The sequence below is a fragment of the Amia ocellicauda genome, chromosome 4, assembly GCF_036373705.1.
Source record: "Amia ocellicauda isolate fAmiCal2 chromosome 4, fAmiCal2.hap1, whole genome shotgun sequence".
NCBI lineage: Eukaryota > Metazoa > Chordata > Actinopteri > Amiiformes > Amiidae > Amia > Amia ocellicauda.
In genome coordinates, this window is record NC_089853.1 from 42,918,214 (window position 1) to 42,939,839 (window position 21,626).

At 36.2% G+C, this 21,626-nt stretch overlaps 1 long non-coding RNA gene across 1 annotated transcript in view; it reads left to right on the top strand.

The window, feature by feature from the left end:
* LOC136748903 (uncharacterized) overlaps window positions 1–21,626 on the top strand; it is a 68,552-nt gene that overhangs the window by 46,177 nt on the left and 749 nt on the right. The gene's annotated exons all lie outside the window — the stretch shown is intronic.

Below are 21,626 nucleotides of genomic sequence, written 5' to 3' on the forward strand. Positions count from 1 at the left end.
ATTATTATTATTAGATTTGGTAATATATTTAAAAACTGGCATATATATCAAGGAAAGAACGAAATGCCGACATTGTTTTACAAATGGAAGATGAAACCATTTTGGAAAAATGTTCACATTCAAAACTGTTGCTTTAATAGATTTATAGTCAGAAAATCATTGTGTAAGAAATATACTGCATTTGTCAAAGAACCTTAAGGTGTTAAAATATAAAGATCTTCATCCTCACATCCTGTTTGACTCTGAATTCATAATTTATAAACGGATATCTGCAGTGGGGCTCAGTTTTAATTCAGATGTTTTCCCTGCAGGATAATCGATTGAATTTTCTTTTCTTTTGTGGAGAATAGGCCGCAAGAAGGTCCATTTGAAATTGCTAAAACTGAACCTCCAGTGTAGCATAAAATCCAGAGTGACAATGCAGTATCGCAAATGGAGGCACTGCTGACCAAACAGTACTTTGTCAGCATCTTAATGCCACCTTGTTTGTACCTCTGAATCGCATCAAAGTATTCCTGTCAATTTAATGCACTGCTTTGTCCCCCCGGTATTAAAAGGTATTTTCAAATGTGTGTGTGTGAGGGGGTGGGGAGGGAGCCGAATGCCTTGTTCCTTGATCTGTGAAAAAAGCTGTGGTAAAAATATATCAGCAGAAAGACAGGCTTTATGCACTGGATTATATTTAGTAGTCGCTGGCTTGGGTTGTAGGGTTTTACTTTTGTTTGAGGTGTACCATCAGTTCAGCAGTAATAAAGGATTGCATTTAAATTGATTTGTTCCAAGGCAGTCTTTAACGGGACTGAATTTGCTAAATTATTCTTTTATCAGAAGGGTTGGTTGCTAACGTCTGATACAAAATCAATTTGTGTGTTAGTAAGGAGTACCGAAATGGTATAGAAATGCATTTGAATTGCCCTCGGAGAATCATAATTCTGTAGCGTACAAAAATATTCCTCTGCGAGATGAATTTTTATTCCTTCCAGGTTTTTATTTCACTCCCCCCCTCCTTCTTTTTGGTTAATTTGTGATTTATTTGGAATTTTCGAGAGCCGTTCTGTTCTGTTTGACCTCCGCTTCGCCAAGCCCGTTTTTTACTCCTTGGGTAATTTCATTCTGAAATTGCACCTTTTTTCAGCACATTCCTCTTCGATTTCCTGTCTCCTAGCCTCCCATCACTCTGTGTGGTGTCCTTCACTGTGACCTTCATCTCCCACCTCCACCGATCCATTCTGCCGGTGACCTTTCCTCTTTGCATAAAGGGTCATTTACTGAGGAAATCCATTCGAGGAACAAAAAAGAAAGGAAAAATGGAATCTACCCTCAACCTAGTCATTTTGCAGTGGGATTCTCCCAAAAATCCTCCTCCCAGCACCACTTTCACATTAAGTACGTCCAGACAAGGTACTCTCTGATGGTACAAATTGACCATGTATTTGAGCTTCTGGTAAGAAATAAGCATCCTGGGGACTGACAAGAATGTAACATAGCTTAAGCATGGCCTCCCATTCATCACTGCAGTCATATCGTCAGTGTGTTCGTATGTGGAAATGTGGTTTAGTCACTTTGTCTCCTGTCCCTGTTTCATTTATCATAAAACACACACACGCAAACAGATAATTGTGTATTTATTTATTTAAATCACATTTTTATACAAATGTAATTCAAGGTTTATACACTCTGTGCCCCTCATGAAGTCCTTTAGCTTTACCAGAGCATGATGCATGGAGAAACCTATAAACCTCAGAGGAGATACTGTGACATCTGCATTTAAATGCAAGACCCCAACAGCTAGATAATCTTATATAGCCAAATGACTAATTGATAGAACTCATTATAGCAGCTGTCTTTCTAAACAAAGCTGTCCAGAGAAACTGAGAGTGTGAGGAGTCCTGGCACTTCTCGCTGAGCTGAGCACACAATGGATTTGAAGATGATTTTTAGTGTATCTAAAACTGTAGTTACCTCTAGAATGGGCTATTTCGTTCCTGAAATTGTCTTATTTGTTGTTTTTGTGACAATCGCCTGAAAATAAACACCCAGATCCTGACAAACACTGTCAAAAATGTACTTAACAGTTTCATAGTTGGGAAAACAGTAGAGGAACACCTATCCTCTATGCTGCTTAACCAGATAGCTGTTTCTGAAACTAATTTCTTAATCCGGTAATATTTCATAATTTCTGGTATAATAAACCATTTTATCTGAACGCATGAGCCCCAGACTTGAACTGCATTAAATTCTGAATTATCAAGCAGAGCACAAGTGCAACACATTCAAATTAAGCTTTTAAAAATCACCATGTACTTCTATTGCCATAAACTGATCAGAGGACGGGGCTTAAATAAAGAAGAGGCCATTAGAGAGAGAGAGAGAGAGAGAGAGGGGTGGCTTTTCTAGCAGAGTGAGCAATACAGCATTTGAGTTTTTTTCTGCCTCTTTGGTGCAGACAGAGGCTTTTTTCTTTTTTCCTTTTCCCTCCTTCTCCCTTCCTATGTCTTCTCCCTTTGCCGGCATCGCTGCTCCCAGAAAGACTCCAAATAACAACCACTGTCGTCGTATATAAAAAAATAATAATCATCATCATCATAATCATGAAAGCAATAATAACAATAATGAAAAAAAAAAAAGCTGCATAATCGTAGCACGACTTGGAAGCGGCACATGAAAGGTGACATGTATCTGGCTGTCATGTACTGAATGCTTTTGCTTCAGTTTCCCTTATCTTCTGAGAACAATAAAAATTGGCATTGTTTTGGCTCCTGTTATAGCCAGTGCATTATCTTAAATGCCTGCAGCGTGCGTGTCATAAATAGAGGTTATCATAAGTTGCAGGCGCTGCTTTCCCCGGGGAGTAAAACGCTGTTTTTTTTAACGAGATGCCTGGAGGCAAAGCAGAGCTAAGCCAGCTGAATGGTCCCCTGAGGATAAGGTGACTGAATGGAACTAGGCCTATGATTTACTTCCCTGCTTCTGTTCTCTTTGATAGTTTCATACATAAAAAGGAACAATAAGCTTTTTAGTTTTCCAAAGCGGACATGATTTGCTGACGTTTCTCTTGTGCGCAACTGGGGATTTTTCCCCCCATTTTTTAAATTTATTTACATGTTTATTTTGTTTGTTGTTGTTGGTTGTTTTTTTGCATGTCAATAAAAAATAAACAAGCAGAGTTTCTAGATTAGGGGGTGGGGGTGATAATAAATGCTAATAGATTTACATGTGAATGACCCCCATGTTACTTATCGTGCTCGCTGTGTATAACCGAGGGCTGGACTCATGAATATGACTGGGGTATCTGTTTAAACATTAATATGAGAACAGTTATCTTCAGTCATTCTCTGTGTCTTTTTTATTTTATTTGACTTATTTGGGTGCCAGGAATTACGTATTTAAGAGGTTTAATACTTCTGTATAAAATCAGCTAGCAGTCCATTACAAAGACCTTCTCTTTCCCTGAGTGATTCACCAGGAAATTGTTAGATTTTCTCTGTCTGTGTTGTCTTTTCAGAATTCATCTTCTGTGGCATCATTTCAGTCAAAACTGACCTCCTAAAGGGGCATTCCTGACCGAGAAATGCAGTCGAGCCGGGGGGGAAGAAGGGGGGATTTATGAGGTCAAGGCATGAGAAGGAAGACACAAAAGGGTGTGCATGGGCATTGCCCAAAATAACTGTAATCTCTGACACTTGTTCAAAGGGCGACAAATAAGAAATAACAACCCCTTTTGTCATCTACAAGTCCTGTTTTGTTCATGGGCACACGTCCGGCTTTGGAAGGCCTTTCACTTCACCAGATTCCACAGTAAATCCAAGAAAAATTAACAAAAGCCCGAAACCCATTTAGAGGTGCCAGTTGCGGGCATTGCATATGCAAATGCCCCCTGTCTCAGTGGTTGCTGTGTAAACAGTGGATTCTGGCAGTGGTACGGGGCCAGGCACAGAATAACATCATTTGTTTAAATCATTAAAACAAAAGCCAGAATAAACTGGCACATAATTTGTAAAATATGCTTATCGACTAGCCACTTGTGGTGTTTAAGAGAGGATCACTGACAGAATAATGATTGCAGCATTACCTTTATAGGCAATCTAGTGTTCATATGACAGCTATCTCTGAATGTACATTTTGTTTTCTAAGTGAATGTATATACATATAAATATATATACAGTGAAAGTATTAAAATGGCAATGGGCCGGAAACACTGCAGGAAGAACAGATCAAAGATGGACAAAGGAAGATATTGAATGCATACCAAGAGATGAAAAAAGACCTATAAGATCGCAAAGAGGGAAGATGAAATAATAAACCTTGCAGGCGTGGCATTTATGACCCTTCACATACAAATATCGTGTTGTTGCTGCAGTATTTACAGCAGCTGGAAATAAAGTGAGGGTTTCCTTAAAAGACACCAAAACATTTTGATAGTATTTTAAAAAAGTGCCTAACAAAGACACTATCATCTTTTATTATCTTACTGAAACCGTAGGATCGTATATAAAAGGTATGTGCAATAAAATAGGGCAGAGCAATAAAATGTGATGGGAACACAGTGTATAGAGGGTTTGGTTACAAATGTATATTTCCCTTACCACATTTTAAGGTTTGACTTCAGTTTTGCTACCGTGTTTACTGAAAAACTAATACTCTTAAATAGTTTTCTTCTTTTTAATTGTCGTTATGTGTTTTTTTATCTTGTGGAAAGCAAAAGTACATCTCTGTACAGACTAAGTATATGGAATAGCAATTGCAGAGAATATGAACTATTCACGTTCTTTACTAATAACCCAGTGGGGCGGTACAGTGTTAGACCATGCAAGCACCACATAATAAATCAGAATTTAAGCACACATATGCTAATAAATGTTTGAGGAAATCACAGAATAAACGAGTTTGCTCCTTGATCTTATCTCCTTAATTTGCACAGAGATTGAAGTTATCAATGCTCCCTTTTACTCCCCAGCAGATCTCCATGATGTCTTTGCAGTCAAACTCTGATTGTGCCATTCAGGCTGATGGCTCAGTAATTACAAGTGTTGCTCTCAGTCCTCCATTACAAAGTGGCCCCAGTGCTGATCCCAGTTTGTCCTAATTGTGCTCCATGATATTTGAGATAAATTGCTGTGGCATCTTTTTTCTTTAGTTTTTTCCACCTTGCTATTGACAGAACTATATACAGTATATATATATATATATATATATATATATATATATATATATAAAAAAAATACAAATAAATAGGTGACACCCCACTGACACAAGATTTTTCTCGTAGTTGTTGCAAGTATGCTGTTCTTGTTTTGTTTTTCATTGTTTTTGTTTTAAATAAATTGCCCCCTCCCTCAATATTTTATTTACTGTATGTTTTAGTTTCATATCAGTCACCTTGAAATAGAATCGGTGAATAAAGTGCACAGGACTAGATGTTACTTCAAGAAATCAATTTAGTCACATGACTTATAAAAGCATAACGTGAAAGGCAGCTGTGAGGATATGGTGAAAAAAATCTCAGCGACCCCAATTGACTTCTCTGTAATTTACCAAAATACAGTTATTTTGATTTGTCCCGTTCAGTTTTATCTACTGCAAATGGGCATTGAACATAACAGCAATAAATATGCAGGAGGCCTAGCGGAATGACATCGATTCAAAAATGTACTGACTCCCAAAATTGTTTTGTTCTCTGTGCATAAGCAATCATGGTGACTTCTGAGTGTAACAGGAGCTGTCGGCATAATCGCTCATTAATAATTTGAGCATAAAAATTCAAATTTAATATAAAGAACTTTTGAGAATCATCTAAACGTGACAAAAATGGGAGTTAGTCTAATATGATACTAACTGTAGATAAAAAAAATAAAAACATGTGTAGTGTGGTCAGAAGAGATTGGACTGTCCTTAGTTAATCACACTTATTACTGGGACTGTAACACAGCAGCCATCAAAGTCTCGTCCATGTTTGTTTATAACAAAATGTAATCAATTGTAGTTGGAATGTATTTATTACTCTCCAAATACTTAAAAAGGGAAACAGATTATTTTAAAGAACCATTCATATAGCAGAATCATTTTATTTTTAACTTTGTATAGATTCCGCAAACCAGAAATCACTTGAATTGCTGGATTTGATGTTACTCTTGCTGTTGTTATACGTGCGAATACATACATGTCACAGCCACATTTATGACTGAAAGTTGTAGCATCTGAAGGACTTAAAAACTGTCTATTGATCGAAAGCCCAGGGCTTCTGGAATTGTAATGATGCTATTGTGTAAAATAAAAAAAATATATAAATATATTTTTTAAAGTTTGATGAGATCTTTACCGTGCTTTTTTATTATTAAACTTTAATTTGAAGTTGAAGAAGTCTATTTTGCAACCAACCTCACATATGTAGATGAGGCCTACTAGTAATTAGTGTAATTAATTACTATGACACCCTTGGATGCATAGAGAATTTGCCCTCAAGGTATTATAAAGATTGGAATTGCAGTTTGTTGTTAATGAAAATGTATTTTTTCCCCAAATAAATGAATCATCTTTCGCATATACGCCAATTTTCTAAAATGAACTAATTACACACGTATTCAAATGTTCCTCGCTAAATACAATACGCTACTTCTGTGTTTGGTTAAATGCTAGTCCTTTCCTTTTGGTTTACGAGGCAATTTTATTATGCACTTAATTAAAATAGGAAATTGACTTATTAGCACTAGATGTAATAGCATATCTCCACTGAAGTGGAATAGTGAAAATTGAGCCCGTTATGTAGGTACAAGTATTTAACAATTTATTAATGTGTTTATTGAGCCAAAAGTCAGCCAAACCACACATATGTGGACCCAGACCTGTTGCATTTATAGGATATCAAATTACATTAACAGCAGAGTCCAAATATGTGATTTCATCTTTTCAAGTTATGAAGCAGAAGTGCACTTGCAAAAAAGTTTGCAAGCGATATTATCATCATCCAGTGCCACTTCGTGAAGCAGATACACTTCTGATAGGACCTCTGTTTTGCATCTCCTCTAGAGGACCGGGCTCAGAACCGCCAAGCCTCCTGACAGTCTGTGGCGCATTCAGTAAAGGAGGACTTTTTTAGATCACTTACTTTTCTTGGTTTTGGGCAACCATTGTTTGAATTACAATTAAAGGAGATTGATTTGTGATAAAATGTGAACCAGAAAACTGCAAAGGGAAACAAAATTAAATCCACTACAGTAGCATAGTTACTATTCATATAACACCTACAGAGCTGGCCTCCTCAGCATTAGTCTTGAAATACCAAATGCTTGCAATGACATTTTTGTCTTCATGTCGTATAGATTGTATACTGGGAAGTCTATATTTTAAGGGCAGTCAGACCGTTGAGACCGTTGTCTATTTTAGAAACATCATTCACTAGTACAACAAAACAAACGAACACAGAAATCGCTTTTACTCTGAATGTTCTTGTAAACTTAATAAGCACTACACATTATCTAATCTTTTAATTGAAAAAATGTTTGCTTCTAGACTTAGCTTAACAAAGATAAAGTATTAATCTATAATAAATACAACAAATGTACACATTATAAATGAAAATATGAAAATAAAACACTGTAAGACAGAGCATTTTGATGTTAGCCATTATCAGCGATCGGGCCATTCTGAAACTGAATTTCTAGCATGTTTTGTGCCTTTCCATGTATCGTAGCTATAGTTGGTTAAAACAGATATAAAATGCTCCCTTTAAATTTCTATTTTTACCTCAGCTCATAGTTGTGGATGGTGATTTTTATCTTGGGCGTTTAAAGGTGTTTAACTTGTGGACTGATTAACATGCCTCTCAAAACTGTGTGTAAGAAAAATGCACCTGCTCAGCATCGTGCTTTAGCAATAGTATATGAGATTCATCAAGGATATCTGCCAAGCTTAGTAAAACAAATAACATTGAAGTAGCATTTCTGCTAGTTCATGATCACAAGCACATGTGTTTTATCTCGCTCTTTTATTGTTGTCTACCTGTGATTTACATGCTTATGGAGCCCCAGCATGGAGAAACTTTGTGTAAAACTGATGATTCTTCACAGGAATGATAATGCTTTCAGAAACCTGGTGAAAAACAGAGTGACTAGGAAATGGAAAGTGGATTTTTCTGTAACACTCAGGTGTTATGTTCACTTGACAACCAAAGAGGATGGGTTTAAACCACATATCATTTGTATGCGTACGATTTAAACTATTTATGTCTTCGCAATCTCCCGTGGTGAAATGTAAATTTTGATGTGAGTAACAAACTGTCTTGCACAAATCAGGACTGGCGCACGGAAGCTCTGCAGTTCTCTTTTTGGTAAACAAGAGAGTGTCCCAAAGTCGGTTTGATTGGCAGCAATCCTCAATTAAAAGCTGTGTCAAAACAATCAGGAGAAACTCCACTGAAGTTGAACTGCCACTCTCGGAGATGAGACACACATCTAGGAGTCTGTTTTTTTTTTTGAGGCAATTCTTTCATTAGAATGTGAAATCCGAGTAGCGTATGCTGCATGCATCTGGCTGTTAATTTCCAATTAACTAATGAGGTTACCGCCACGGTAATTTGTTCATTGGTAAGTACAACTTCCTCCTGGCTGATTTCCTTCATTCTTTGCTTTTGTACCCTTCAGGCTAGTTCAGGGCTCAAAGTCACTCCGGCTTGTTACGTACATTAATTAATTTAATGGAACACTACTCCTCTTACCTCCTCAGACCCTCGCAGTCTGCAGCCCCTTCCACCTCAGAGTGTGAAGATGTCAAAACCCAACCACGAGGAAAGAGTGTCTTGTTAAACGTTGAGAAGGGATCATCGCTAATCAAAACTGGGTGCAGCAGAAAAAAACGTGTATTGTGACTTGTGTAGGTCAGTCAATCTATCTCACAACCTGCTTGTTTTTTATTGATGTATTGGAAAGCTTTCTTTTTGTCGGAGCAGGAATGAACAACATATGAAGGACATGGAAATACAATAATGTGTCGGTCGGCAATAAGAAGCCGGAGCAACACCCAGCCCTCTCCACTCTCATTAAGTTTCAACACACGGGAATAGACTCCCTTGTTAATTGAATTCAAATGTTTTAATGATTCAAAAGTCAAATTATTAAGCCCATTATTTTGCTATACACAATTAGAAGCAATAGCAAAGCACATTTCTGCAATGAATTCTTAAACCCAGCTGGGTGCTTGAGATTTATATTCCTTTTTTTGTTTGTTTGTTTTCAGCCCAGATGCAGGCATACCAGTGCGGCTCCTATTTGACTAACAAGACATTGCAGTGAATCTCAGTGCAGCGCTGTGCTTTGATTATCCGTGTAGCTGTGCTCGACGTGCTAAAGTGACATTCAAGGCTTTCTCTCCTCTGAGCTATAAAGAAATGACACACGGGCACTGGGGGTCTGAGAAAATGATTTGATCAGCAAGCTGCTCTAAGTAAAACCAGGAAATTAGCAAACTGTGGTACTTCTGCGCGTTGCTGTGTTGCAATGCAGAGAGGTGAAGTAATCTCTCTGAGTGCCGCATGCAGCCGGGGTGAAAATGCAGCAGGACTGGTGTACGGCGCCTCGATGCATTTTGCTACTTTAGTAGGCCGTATCGATTCGCGTGCAACACTTCCCAGAGGTCAACAAGTGACTAAGACAGAACAGGACCGTGACATCTGTGATATATCTATAACACGGCGAACCAGCCTGTGGTGCTTCAGAGAGGGAATCATTGAAGAGAAAACATTTTCTAATCTTCCATTAGCATTATAGAGTCTCCAAAAAGAAAGGTACGGTGGAGATTTTTCTGCCAAACCTTTATTTTGTGGGGATTCATTCCAAGCAAATATAAGCAATGTGATGCTAAAAATATAATGTCTATTAATATGATATATTTATTTCCCTAACAACGCAAGGCTGTATCTCAGACACCACTGCACAGAAAAACTCTAATTTACACTAATTTAAAGGAATAGCAACAAAAATAAGAATCCTTAAGAATATATAAGAATAATAAACATGTACAGTTTGTAAATGATGCTTACGATTGACATTCAAGCCCGGTTTGGGAGAAACAACTGAATACATTTTGAATGCCAAAGCTGGAGGTGAGCAAAGGTCGCTTGGTGTTAACACCTTCTAATTAAGCAGAGATAGGAATTGACAGTTTTACCTCCGAAAACCGCAGTACTGCAAGTTGACACGGGGTAAGCCGGGTTATATTCGTAATGCTCCGTGACTGTGGATTTGCTCTTTAATCCGTACCTGGGTGTAAATCTCAGCATTTGAAGGCAGTGTTTCTCTTTGAGAGTTATGCTATGATTACCAGAACGTAAACTGGTCAGGTTAGGATTCGTTTTTTTTTTTTCTCATGTTAGACAACGTCCTTCTTGACACGCTTTTTATTTATTTTTTCTGTTTTAATTGTGGGCCACTGTAACCCATTTCTGCTTGCAATAAACCGGGAACAATAGAAAATGCTGACTTTGCACAGTATGTCATACAGTAATCCTGTAATCTATTTTGTTCTGTAGCAGAGTGTGTGAATAGCAGTCTGGTTCACACAGTAGTTCAGATGAGAAGCTGCTCAAGTTTATCGCTACCAAACATGCCACTGTGAACACATGCACGCTTTGTTTGAAGCTCCATGTTAAATGAAGGGACCGTATTGTAGCGCATGACGTCCCTTTTGTGTTTGAAATTGGATACTGGCTGGAATATTTTTTTTAAAAAAGATTGGAAACTAATTTCTGCTGCACAAATGATCATTTTCTGTAAAAAAAATATTTAAGCCATGTGTAAATTCTAGCCTTCAGATTAAATAAAATAATAAATACATAATGTAGCTCAAAAAAGACACAAACACAAAAAAGCTCTGACAACAAAACAATATACTAGAACAAAAATTCCACTGAATTTGCTGATAAATTCTAGACAATTAATTCCATTAATTCCACTTTCTCAACATTTGTTTTCCCCAGTGTGTGTATTTCATAAAGCACTTCTAGAAGAAAAAAAAATTCAATTATAGAAAGCTATGAAACAGTGTGATTGGTATTCAGAAGAGTGTAGTTTTAATTTTCCCATCCTGTTGAATATAATGTATTCCTCGGGTTGGGTTGTAAACTTTTCCATTGAAAACAGCTTGAACCACATTAGCAAATTATTGTTTTCCTCTGCTCCGGGTTTCCTTCCTTTGATGCAAACGTCAAGGACATGGATCACACGGCACATGAAGAAGACATTGAAAAGACAAGATATATTTTAAATATTTTTTTATATAATAGGAATATGCATAATATCTTATTTGTCATATTTGAAAAAGTTAGGCTTTGCTTTGTTTAGTTTAGTTTAGAAATATATGCATTTTTATACATATAAATATTAATGATCCCTAAATATAAGATGTAAGAGATGCTTTTTAGCATTTCATTGTGATTATTATAATTATATTAATTACACTGCTTTAATTATTGTTTGTTGTTTCATGATGTGATGTAAACTACCTGTAACACACACAGTAAAGACTACATTTAGACTGACATATTCACAAGCTTTGTCTTTTTAAGAAGTAATTTTGAATGCTTAGATATCAGCACCAAAAGTTATGTCTTAAAGAAATGTCACACATGTGTTGGTTTTATGATTCATACAGCAAGACGAGAAAAAATGTGTGAATTGTGAATATTGTTGATGAGATCTGGCTAAATTATCCTCTTATTGAACAGCAGGTACCATTAAATTATAATTGTATACCCTCCTAGCTCAGACAGGAATTTTCAGAGTACACAGTAGTTTTGTCCTAAAATAATAGAATGCCACATCAAGTATGATCGCAAATGGCTATCTTTCCAAAGTTCAAAGAAATGGAGTATATACTGTCACTCAGAACTGAGGCCTAAGTAGCTTTCTATATTCAGCTTAGACTATCTTAGAGCTCAAAAGAGATTCTTTAAAATTCTTCATTATTTTAGACAATATCAGTGATATGATAAAGTAAGTCAGTACTGTAAAATAAAAATGTCTAAATGATGAATAGCTTAATGAAAATCAAATCTGAACTGTAGCTGATATAGAAAAAGTCTAGACAAGTTTAAATCCAGACTCTTAAGCCAGTCTGAATTGACCTTGTAATCAAAGAGAGCTAAAAAGCAATTAATAGAGCAATTATCATGGATAAGTGAAGTTGAATGGTTGACTAAGTAAAGCAATATGTCATTGAATAGAGATTAATTTGCTGTAGGGATATTTCAAGGTCTTTATTTGATTTATTCAGAAGTTTGAAAAAGATATATACCAAGCAAACCAATAACAATATGCCTTTGATATGGGGGATTTCTCAATACCTGGATCTCCAAACTATTTTGTTACTCTTAAAAACCATTAACTGAGCTCTCTGCATATCACAGAAATCCCATCTTTCTGAACTTATTTAGCAATCACTCAGCAATCTCTTCTCAATAGTCCCCTTTTTCTGTCTTTTTTCTTTTGACTTCCCTTGTCCCAGATACAAGTAATTATAGGCCTTTCACTGCACAATTATTGTTAGATACCTCGGACAATAGCACCAGCTGAAGGGAAACAAAGGGTTGATGTCTTTCAAAAATTAAAATACCCAACATAAATAACTATTTTGCCTCATTGTTATGGGTGCATATATAGACTGACCAGTACTGGGAGGTATGATCCGTCTGTATTTTTACAGTATTTGTTATCTGAGACTTTTTACTAATTACCTTTGTCTGACCAAGGCACTTTATCCTGGTCTTCAGGTGGATAAATGTTATAATTGCCTTAATTTCCATATTTCCAACTGTATAATCCTAAATTTTTCATATGCCAAAATTGGCAAATTCTTTGGTATATTTCTTTTTATTAATCTATTAGATATATTTTAATATATTTCAGTCTGTAATCTATATATTTATTTTATATGTTGAAAATATAATGTAGAAATTAACCTCCCCCAATTTTTTCCCAAAGCTGTATTTTTTTTTTACAAGACTTGCCGTTTTCAGAGACAGGGCTACACTTTACATCTTGGTATCCTATATATCCTTCACACCAGGACAATGTGAGGTTACAGACTTCCCCGAGCCTTATCTGTCAATGCTCTCTCCTAACCAAAGGCACCCTCAGTGGGTTTTTTATGAGATCTGTTTTTCCTCCTGCTGAGACAGGACCCCAGCACTGCTGCAGGCTGTGCCCATCTCACGTGCAAAATGAAGAGCCGAAGTGTAAAGTTGTTCATATCTTCTTTAACCTTTTCGTTATCTGCTTCTGTTTTACCTTTTTTTGTTCCTAATTTGTGGCTTTCCTGCGAAGGAAGAAAGATTATGGCATTCTTTAACCTGTGATATGGAGAAAATGGCTGCCACTGAGCACTGCTCTTTTTATGAAATGTCGCTGCATGTATTTTTTTTTTCTTTTTAACCCTGTTACTAATGGCACCAATTCAATGCATCATCCAATTTTAATGTGTTGTTCTCATAACTGGCTGCAGTTCATGACCCAAATAAAAAATGAGCATGAAAAAATTTTGGTTTATGCTGCTAAGATTTTGAATATGAACCATATACACTTGTCTGATGTGACAGGTCGGCCATTTGACTATAAATGGTCATGTGGATGGTGGTGCCTAAAACATGCAACAATAATGAAATAAAACCAGAGAAAATGCATATTTCATTTAGATGTTTTCAAATAAATTCTGAATTTAGGAGGTCTTGATTACAGTTAAAGCGGTCTCAATCCCTTAACACACTACCACATTGTATATTCCAAGACAGTTCTACATAGAGTGATGGATATACCTTTTTGTTCTTTTTTCCCTTCAGTCTTTAATGCTTTGTTTTTAGTGGATGCTATTTCAAGACTGGATTTTGAAATTTAGTCATCCGCAAAGAGGAGCTGAAATGGTGAATTAGCTCCATGAAGTTCCGACTTCAAGAGCCTATTAGCGTCGAATAGGATATTAAATTGCAGCAATAGTTTGTTTGCTGGAGGCTACGAGGCTTCCCTGAGTAACCATTAATTTCTGTAAGGGGAATGTAGTACAATGCACAATAAATCATTATTAGCATTTGAGTGTAATGAGGACCTTCACAATCAGCATGGTGACTTCTACTAAACAAAGTCACCTTTTCTCCCACAGTAGTCTTGTTACTTCTGTAAATAAAAAAATAAACATAAAAATGATGTATTTGAAATTAATGCAATATACCGTGGTGTTGAGGATATTTATGCCCACATGTGAAGCGAAGGTAGGAGTTTATATTACACCTGCACAGTAGGAAAAACTAAAAATGTAGCTTGATGGTTGATAATGAAGGAACGTTTTTTTCAGAAATGGCATTAGCAGAACCTCCGATCTCTTCAGGGTAGAACGCTTACACCTTGTGCTGGGAGTTCTGATAAAACATGGAAGGCAAATTCCATGTACAGTAAGAATTCAATTGAGGGCAGACACTGGGGTAATAGGTTCATTCCATGACAAATCAACCTCATAAAGTAACGTAAGTCTTTAAAGCCCTGTCACCTTCAATTTACACCAAACCTGGGTCTTATGCTTACCCTTAATTAATTAAGAGTGTAATACAGTACAGGACAGAGTACTGTTTAACTAAATTGTATCTGAAACATAGTATTGTCTTCTGGAATTGCAATGGTGTGTAATATACTATTAATATAATAATAGTCGTTATTCAGTATTGATATTGGACTATAATGTTTTACAGCTGTTATTCAGCAATAATATTGGTCTATATTGTAAATGTACTGTTTCATAGATCTAGATCTATCTGAAATAAAGAGGAGCAGAGAGCTTTTCCACAGCATATGACAAATATTATCTTCCTGAAAATGTGCAAATAAGGAGAGACATTTCCAGTTGTACATATTTATGTTGTGGATTTTATACCGTCCCTTGGGTGTTATCTATGCATGGTTTTTGGTGAGTTTGGGCAAAGCTAATGCTCAATACATGTCACAGCAAGGTAGTAAATGACAATATATTTTCGGTTAAATATTAAATGAGAGAAATAATATGGAACAAGTTTACAAACTGAAATGCCAGTGGAGTGCTAGGGCTGGGGATGTTATTTTAATCCTTACATTCTGTGTAGTTCAAGGGATTTTGTCCTTGATGAAAACTTCCAGCATTTGGTAATTTTTCTGCTAACACGTTTCATATTGAATCAAAGTGCCTTGTTTTATTTTCTATTGTTTCTTTGATAATGAAATGAAAACAGAACATATCTTAGGATGCATCTGGGCTTTTTCAGAGCGTGTTTCCAGTTTACCTGAAAGCTAAATGGGAGCTGCATCTTTCAAGACTAATTGAAAGCGATGTAATGAACTGCTAAGACTCCGAGAGCACTTTTCTGTGTCACAATGTATAAAGGCATCCAGGCTGTTTGGTTTAGCCTCTGCTGCATCATTGCAGTACAGATCTAAAATCAAGAAGGAATGCAGACAACGGCAGGATCAGGTACTAGGAGTTGCATATTTCTAGTACATTGCACTCTGAGTGCTATTGTTTACTCTACCATTAACTTACTATTTTTCTTTGTTACAATAATGAACTGCCATCCGAAGCGGATAATACACGTAAGGATTTCTGCAAAAGTGCCCTGTGGACAGGGTCTGTAATGGTACAGCCTTCTTTATTCTTCCATCAGGTGCCGTGGCAAAGAGTATATTGTCATGGTGCACTGACTTATTCCCCGATGTGATGTTCCATTCGCTGGCCTCTCCCAGAGAGACTTTTCATTATTGTTATTATGCACTCCAACAGCACATTAAAAAGACAAGATTCATGAGTGAGATGTGAAGATCAGAATGTTTGTTTAAATACTTACGTTAGTTCCTATTCTACTTCTACTTCTACTATAAGCAGTTCTGCAATTGCAAACCTTGAATGTCTTTGCTCATACTATTTCAGAAGATGTAATCCAGAGTTTACACCACAACACAAAGAATACACTTGTGTTCCTGCTAAGTACGTATGTATATATTGGCTCTATTCAACAAAGTAGTAATTTGTTTTCAAAGTCTGAGTGCAGTTAAATATCTGGCACTTATTTTCCTCACAGGATTAAATATCTTTCATAACACAGAGAACCCATATTTCCTTTACCTCTCAGGCAATCATTTAACAGGACTAGAACACATTTCTCCCAAGCAGGGTTATGTTAGGCTAAAAGGATGTGCAAAACCTTATTTGGTAATCTTTGGGCTATTAAGAAATAAGCCAATCTAATGTAATGAGCTTTGCTGCACTGATGAGATGTTCTAAAACATGTCTTTAAATCAAAGGGTTACAAAAACAGGAACAGGTTATTGTTTATTTTAGTGTTACTGGTTGTATATATATATATGTATATATATATATATATATATATATATATATATATATATATATATATAAAATGTATAAACATATGAAACATTATCTTTAAAAACAGCAGGTTCCACTTGTTTCCAACTGTGTGTGTCAAGAAGGAACTTAAATAAGGATGAATAGCATGGTGGGACAGAAATATCACACACTAGCATACAATACAGGAAAATGAATATCTATTTTAATTAATAATAACGTCAACATTGATTTACAGCAAGTACACATAAAATCACTAATTCTGATTCTCCAAGGGTAGGGAGTGTGTTCCTGTAGGTTTCTGTGGGTGTGTTTGGTGAGACACCAGGAGTCTTTGCACTTCTTCAAAGCAATAAACCTGCCTTGGACTGCACAGAGTATTATTTGCAGTACGTGAGGGAGAAAGGGCAAAGCTGACTTATGTTTAGAAGAGAGCGATGTATGAACCTGCACTCCTAACAGCCAATTCACAGGGCTTACCAATGTGCCGTCAAGGTCGGGCTCAGTCTGGGCAGCGCCAACTTATCTCTCTTTCTCGGGCTTGGCTCTTGCTCAGTCCCAGTGTCTCTAATGATGCAGTATTTGCTCCCACACCGAAATCCAATAAGACGACGGGAATCTGGAAACTGCGGATTTGACACAAACACTTGTCACGAAGTCAGGGTTACGGTGAGGTTATACACAGGAAGCAGGCATTGATCCTATTATGCCGCAGCGCACTAAGCATGGCGAACACCAGCTTTGAAAAGATTGTTTCGCCTGTTGAAGGAGATCCTTCAGTTAAGGGTAATTAATCATTTATTACTATGGGTGGTAAACGATAACTGATGGCACTTGTTTGCAACACTAAAAATGGATGCTTTTTCAATAGAGTGGTTTTAGACCGACTTTTCCCCTTTTTTTGTTTTTCATTCTCCAAATCGATTAATTCAGTTACTGTATTTGTGTCTCTTTTTCCTATTATTACTGGGAGGTGTTTACAGTCAACTTTAATCTTAGAAGATTTTCACTCACATGTATTCCATAATGCTATAAATTAATAATTTTTGTATTTGTTTGACAACTTTGTCCAAAGCCATATATAATATCGTGCAAACGTTTTGTAGCATGTTGTATGTGAATCATGTGGGCTAAAGCATAATGATTTATTGTAACCCATACTGCTATAGTGGGCCGCGTTTGTTACCACAGTACTGGTGATAATGATGACAATTCATAGCTTACATAAATCTGAAAAGTGGATCAAAATATGTGCATGCAAATTATATGTAAACCACTAGACAATTTTAACTAATACGGAGGTTGCTGAGGATGGACTGGAGGGGGAAACAAATCAACAATGTATACTGATAATGTGCTTTCCATGAACCGTACTGAAGGATTTGATTTTGTATTTTTGTGGTGTTGCAAAGTACCTCAGAGCTGTATGGATACTCCTCCACAGGTACTCTCCATTGTAGTGCTGAAACAGGAGGTGGAAAAGCAGATGTGACCTGAAAAATGTGTTACAATAAGCATGTATTCTAGTCAATGCATCAGTCATCAACTCAACTGGGGATTCGGCATTATAGGTCTGGACAAACCCCATACCTCCGATCTGCCTGGGCAGCAAAGACAAAGAAAGCAAAGGTTTTCTTCCAGAAGATCCCAACAAAATACCTCAAAGGACAAGTTTACAAATGGACTTGCATTGAAGTTGCATCCTTGATGCAGTATCTGGAGTTCAGTGTGCTTTGTACTGCATGACCATATACATTAAATATAAGGCAGAGTTTTAAAAAATTTAACAAATGCATGTGTAGATGTAGAGGTTTGACAGATTCGGGCTTGTCTGTTTAAAAGTATCTGGCCCATTTATTTAACGTTTTCTTAATCTATTAATAATGCAATACGGGCAGGAAAACAACGTTTCATTTTCACCAGTTTGAACGACAGTTGGTCCAATTAAATCAAGACTCGCTGTATTTTTATTTTATTATTAATCAAATGGTGTTCGGGTGCTCTCCCTTTTGGTGTGCTAGTTATCAGTGTAGGCCAGACACTGTCAGGTTTCACTTGGGTACACATTTAGTCAACAGTGAACAAACACATCATGTTGAATGGAATAAAGAAATTAAATCATGTTAGTGTGAATCTTTAGGAAAATCTTGAGCATGGGCCTAATAAAAAGCAGGCAGTGTAACTGTAGGGACATACTATAATGTGAGGAAAGATCTTCCTATCAGAATGTGTCTTTTATCACCTTTATATTATCTCAAATGTCTTTTCTTTTTTTTAAATTGAAATGCTTTCTAATACTTCAGCCACCTTCCATTGCATTGTGGATATTTTTCTGCATTTGAAGACAATCTGCCCCATGCCCAGAGAATTGAGTGAGCTGTTTTTTTCTACTGAAACACTGAATGTTTAGGCTTGTGAGCTTTTGTGGCTGAGGAACCCCAGTGACTCTCAGAAAACTGAATATTTTCACTTGGACTCACAGATTAATCCCCCAAGAAAGCAGGCAGTCCCATCTGTAAACACGGCAAGACAGAGCGGTGTGTGTGAGCTGGAGCGCATACGTGTCAGGAATCACTCACGTGTTGAGATGCTTCCGACCCTGTCAGACACAGTAATATTTTAAGCACTGGACAGAAAATGGGACCTGGGCTACTTTATAGCGCCCCAACAGTGCAAGAGTCAAGAATAAACCCACTAGATGTAGCAGCTTAGAACCACCTGAGGTAGTTTATTATATATATTTAATTACATGTACCTTTTGTCTCCCTTTCAATAAAAAAACATTCCCGAAAAACATGTAATAAGGTACTTTTATTTTTCTACTCTTGAGTGTAGAGTGTATTGGCAGCAAAATGTGTTTATATGTCCACTGCTCCTTTAAATTTGTCCAAAACCTGTCCCTGTGACCTTGTGAAAAATGTACTCTTTTATAAGCCTGTGTTGTTATTGAAAATGGTAGGAAACCGTTCTGAAGGTTCGAAAAGATTTGTGAAATTGATATTTTATTGATATATGTTTTGCAGAAATACATAAAAACAATTTACAAATAGTGCACTGAGATCAGGGCAGGTTATCTGGATTGGGCATTTTTTCGGTAATTAACGCTCTACATGGCTAACATGATACATCTTAAAGGTCCAAAAAGTATGCTTTCATCCTTTTAAAATCATTCACATCACTGGGTTCGTCCTTGGAAAATAATCTATACATTGAAGACGAATGTATTCATTTCATGATGGCAGACAAACTGAAGTATCGATCGTCTTGTTTTCATTTGTTTACCCTACATTACATAATTTTGTTTAGAATGGATTTGAAGATGATTCAATAATTCTGCATTTTGTTAATGGTAAAAAAAAAAAAATAGATCATTATTATTTTTTCTTTAATGTAGATGTTGTCAGCACCAACCACAGTAATGTTTTCTTCTGATAAATACAATATAATTAATATTAGTACATGTTTATTGTCAATAATACCTTACATTTCATCCTAAACACCAGTGATGGCAGATCTTTACGAATTATGCGAGTAATGGTGTAAATTACCTATTATTTGTGAACTTCTCACTTTTACTTCAATATATCTGTGTATTTAAAAAAGTATATAGTATGAGATAGTTTTAAAATATGAAAATATTATTTTCTGTCTTACATTTCACCTTTTTTGTCCCCAGTATACTATTCCTATGTTTAGTACTCTTTGATCTTGTGAGGATATGTGGAGGAAATAATTTTAGCTTGTATCATTGAAGCTTTGACCAGGTTGGTAACAACTCAATTAAATGCAGAGCTTTCAGGTCAAGTGTGAAACCAGTTATTCATATATAATCTGAGTAATTGAAGTGTAGGTTTATCACAATTCACATTTCCCTTTGTGTTTAATTATCCTCAGTTGTAAAAAATTTAAAAAAACACATCCATCAGTACTGCTCTTTGCTAGAGAGTCTCATTGTACATCTAACTGGACACCCAGCTGAAATGTAGCAGTAAATAAATCTGACTCCAGATTCACTGTCGGACATGTTAAAAGGCAAATATTGTTTAATATCGTTAGCATAAACAAATTAGGGCATTACGCTCTCATTAACTAAAATGTTGCTCATTATTACTCAAGCTAAATAAACTGCTTGATTATGTTCCAATATTTTCCTTTGAAGCCATAAAGGAACGTCTATTTTTAATTAAACTCATTTGCATTTACAAATTAAGTCTAATTAATACAACTCATTTACAGTATTTCCTTTATGACAAGAACAGTGTAACAAATGTTATATCTTGAAACATGGCATGTTATTCTGCAACTTCTGAACTGCTCTATGTATGATTTCCTCCCATTGCACGTTTGCCTCCATGCACACTCGTGTTATTAATAAGCTGTCAGCATGCAGAAGTCAGATTCTGCTTACTGTTGCAAGAAAAGTGGAAAAGAACCGTACGCATTGACAATATAATTTTATTCGATGATAGTCTGTTGTACACGGCAGCCATTGCAATAATGTGATATATCTTTGAACAGTTGATATCCTACTTAATCCACTGCTCGAATCAATTTTAAGGAGTCATTTTATTTCATTTGAGCTTTATTCAGAAATTAAAGGGTTATTCGCCTTGAATTCCACATCCTTTTAATTCTCTCTATATATTTGTGTTTTGATCAGTAATAATAGATTTAGAGAGACATTCTTATTTTCCCCCTTCATCGGAGCTCCCTGAATTATGATTTGCTCATTCAATAAAGGAAATAAATGGAATTGAATTGGAGATATCTACATAGGGAAACTCAGCCCTGTATTTCCTTTTATTTATTTAGCCTAGTCATCACATTTCAAGTCCTCGGTGGCTGTGAAGTGAAAGGAGGTTGAGGAAGTTCATTCTCAAAATTAAACGTACAAGTTGACTATGGCGCTCAGACGTTGCGTGAGTGCAAACATCCCTCAACTGCAGTTCACAAGTGAAAGGAATCACCAGATGATTTTTGTAGCCAATCAGACTGTAAGGTTGGCAAAAAATATTCATCCCAGCAACATACTGGAGAGAGCTCTCTCTGGAGATCCTGATGCATCTATGCACTGTCCATCAAAACTCAGTAGACTGAGGAGATCAGATTGTCTGGTTCTGTTGTCTAGTCTCATGAAATGAACTTGATTTTGTCTGTTTTTTAACTTCATTGTATTTTCTGAAATTAAATCATGATTTAATTGGTACTTAATTAAAAGAAAAAGAAAAGAAAAAAAGAATGCACAGAAGAGATATTGATTT